The sequence below is a fragment of the Pteropus alecto genome, unplaced genomic scaffold, assembly GCF_000325575.1.
Source record: "Pteropus alecto unplaced genomic scaffold, ASM32557v1 scaffold125, whole genome shotgun sequence".
Lineage (NCBI taxonomy): Eukaryota > Metazoa > Chordata > Mammalia > Chiroptera > Pteropodidae > Pteropus > Pteropus alecto.
The window spans coordinates 166,460-170,099 of record NW_006436888.1 but is presented as its reverse complement, the minus strand read 5'-3'; the positions used below and the strand labels follow the sequence as shown (position 1 = coordinate 170,099).

General features: G+C 56.8%; 1 non-coding gene across 1 annotated transcript; it reads left to right on the top strand.

The window, feature by feature from the left end:
• The first annotated feature begins 2,965 nt into the window (after positions 1 to 2,965).
• On the top strand, positions 2,966 to 3,084 carry LOC112481812. Its single transcript, XR_003047048.1, has one exon. It is a non-coding gene; the product is annotated as a 5S ribosomal RNA (ribosomal RNA).
• Positions 3,085 to 3,640: the final 556 nt, after the last annotated feature.

Below are 3,640 nucleotides of genomic sequence, written 5' to 3'. Positions count from 1 at the left end.
AACCCAGCAGGCTTCACACCCACCTTGGGAAGGGGTGGCTGGGTGTCCAGCAGACCCCAAGGTCTCGGGGGTGCCTGGCCACAGGCTTTGGGCCACACTTCCCCCTTAAGATTCAAACCTGATGCTCCCTCTCACACCTACAGTCTCCCTCCGCCCCCATGACTCCTTGCTGCTTCTGGCCCTCACATCTCCACTTCCGCTGCCCTGCCTGAAATGTCCTTCCGCTACTGCCCCCACGAAGTCCTACTACTAGTGGTTTAGGATCCAGCTCCAGTGTCCCCTCCCTGGCCCCTCTCTCTGCCCCGAGATTCAGTGGCCTCTTCCCACAAGCTGCATCTTCCCCATCATGACCTCCATGCCCCAACGGGCAGCACAGATCTTGCCCACCCCTTGATCCAGCACTGGCGGCACCAGAACAGACACCAAGATGGCATGCCTGATTCATGTTCGTGCCCTCCCCCCATGACTGACACAGAGAAGGTGCTCAGAGGGCATCAGGCAGACGAGGGAACGAAGGAGTCAAGGAGCCATCAGCTGGTCGCTGGTCCCCTCCTTAACCAAGTGATCAAACAGCATCGCCGATCGTGGGGCACTCAGACCTGAGGGCTCACCAACCGGGTGCCCGGCCTCACCTGTGCTTGCCAGGAAGCTGTAGCCAGACCCTAGTCAAGCCCTTAGACCTGAACTCCAGTTACAGGACAGGCTCAGGCAGCGGAACGAGCTAAATGGCATGTCCATGAAACAATCAGACGAATCGAGAATGTGGAACATTCTACGAGACTACCGATCTGAACTCTTCAAGGAGCCATTGCTGGGAGGAAAGTGAGGGCGGAGATCTTGAATAAAAAGACAGTGTTACGTGTGAAGAAAAGAAAAAGGCATCAGTCTCTGGAAACCACTTGCGGAACCCCCCCACCTATAAGGTCGCTCCATCGCCCCCAACCCGGGGCTCCGTTTGCCCATCTGTAAGGTGGGTAAATAAAGCCACTCAACACCATGGAAGAGCAGGAGGAATGGATGGAAAGACAGAGGGTTCCAGAAGGAGGGAGCTGGAGCGGGAGCTTTCGGCGCGGGGTGAGGAGGAACTGGTTCAGGAAGGAGCGTGGAGGTGAGTGTGGTCCAGCCGCACCAGGGGATGGAACAGACTCAGCGCTCGCTTTCGCGGAGCAGAATGCGCTCTGGGGGGGAGTTGGGGACACTCCCCGAAGGCAAAATGATGTGCAGGGTGAAGTCCCTGGTGGCTGCCAGGAAAGACTTTGACACACATTGGGGTTGCAGCTGCAGCTCCGCAAACTCTTCCAGTGCTGGGGACTGGGGGCCACGCCTGGCCCCCCCACAGACCACAGGAGGCAGGACTTAACCCCGAAAGAGTCATCTATGCACCTCCCCTCTATGCAGCCCCCAGGGAGGGCTTCTGCCTGAGCTGTGGGTGGGTGGCCCTGTCCCAGCTCACATAAGGTGACTTGAGTATTCAAGTTTGAGCAGATCGCTATGGTTTGGGGTTCAGAAGGTTTTAATGCAAGGTCTCTCTCCCATCACACGGGGGGTTCTCGCATGGGGCTCATTTGGAGATGACGGCCACTGATGAAGTCCGCTCATGTTTCTACATCATTGACATTCATCAAAGACTTGAACGCCAAGCCCAGAGCTAACCAGGGCTCCAGAGCCAGGGCTGGGGCCACCACGCCCCTCCCCCACCTTCCACGGTCCCCAGGGTAGTAGGCTCCATACACTGGCCCTGGGGTGGGTTCCTGGCTGAGTGAGACCTGCCAGATCCTGGGGACCTGGCGGTCCTGGACAGACTCTTCCGGGACAGGGCAGGCCCCACTCTGGGGGAGTGCTAGGCCAGGAGAGCAGTGGGGGTCTTTGGAGCAGAGCAGGGCAGGGGTCCCAGCTCAGAGCCACCACTTACAGGCTCTGTCCACGCACGTTCAGGGATGAGCCTTTCAAATAGGGGGCTTAGAAATCACAGCAAGGATGTTCCTGCTCTACTGCTGACCTGCCCTGCGACCCAGCGAAAACACTTCCCTTCCGAGTCTCAGCCTCCTCATCTGTAGAGTGGAAAGATGCTAACATCTACTTTAAGGAGAAACTATAAGGATTAAGGGGTCAAAGGAGACAATGCTAGTAAGCGCAGAGTTAAGTGCTCATAAACCATCTGTTACCCCACCTGTCATCATCACCAGAAAAGCAGGCGAGCTCCCTGGGGAGGAACCCCACCCGCTGCCTGTTCTGGTCCCACTCAGAACAGGACGGGGACGCTGGGTCCCACTCAGCCCTGAGGCAGGCAGGCAGTGCCTTCATCTCTGAATCCCAGGACTTGGCATCCAGGAGGGGCTCGGCAAGAGCGTGCTGGATGGAATTCATCCGAAACATTAACAGAAAGGGCTGTGTGATCACTGGTGCTGGGGAACCGTTTTCATGCCCACCCAGCACACACGGGCAGGCCCGGGATGGCCCAGGAATATGCGTCATCGCCAGCTCCACAGGTGGTCCTCCGGGCACCCCCAGGAGCCTGAGAAGAAGGGCAGGTCTCTTCCGGGCGCCTCATGTTAGAGATGGACCTGGAAAAGCCATGAGTCAATAGGAGTCCTGTCCACTGTGGCCACCCTCCCCAGCCTCCCCTCCTCACAGCCCTGCACCTCCTCCTGCCTTTCAGCCACCCCCTGCTGCACCCCGCGTCTGCAGCTCCTCCCGGCTCCCACCACCGCACACCTGGCACCAGGCCTTCCCCAAGGCCTTCCGAGGACAGAGCCTAGAGTGGCTGCAAGAGACACCCAGGCCCTCGGGGGCTGCCTCCCTCCACATATCTTCCACCACAGCTGTCCAGGGCCCCTCTGAGATTCTGCTCTGTCCATCTAGGCATCCTCGCCTCAAATACCACCTCCTCCAAGAAGCCCTCCCCCAATGCCTGCATACCACCCCCAACCAAATGTGGTTTCTTTCTCCCTTAAGATCCTGGCTGGTCTATGGCCATCCCACCCTGAACAAGCCCGATCTCATCTGATCTCGGAAGCTAAGCAGGGTCGGGCCTGGTTAGTACTTGAATGGGGGACCACCTAGGAAGACCAGGTGCTGTAGGTGTAAAAAATTAAAAAAAATAAAATAAGGGGTTGTAAGCTGACAAGGTCCTTGCAATCTATGAGGTCAACTGTAGGTTGCCTCACCTAAAAAAAATAAAAAATTTTAAAAATTAAATAAAAATTAAAAAATAAAAAAGGATCCTGGCTGTCCTTTACCTCAATCCTAGCACCTCGTTCCTTAGATGTTCCTCTCACCTCCCCTGGACGTGAGTCCTATGAACAGAGGGCTCTGGGGATATCTGCCGACCTCACCCTGTGCGGGACACCGGGCGCTCCTGTGACAGTGGTGGGGTGCTCGGCGACGGCATCGTGCTCCGTGCTTAGCAGTCGTCATCTCATTGAATTCTGCTGTAGGGATTATATTTCCCTTTTTATGGATGAGCAAACTGAGGCCCAGAGCGATTAAGCAACTTGCCCAAGGTGACGGTGTGTGGTGGAGCTGGGACTGTTATCACGCCCACTGCCACCAACTGACGCGAGAGCTGCCTCGGAACACACTCTCTGTCCTTCCAGGTCGCCCCTGGGTAAGGCAGGCATCGGCTGTCCTCATTTTTGTC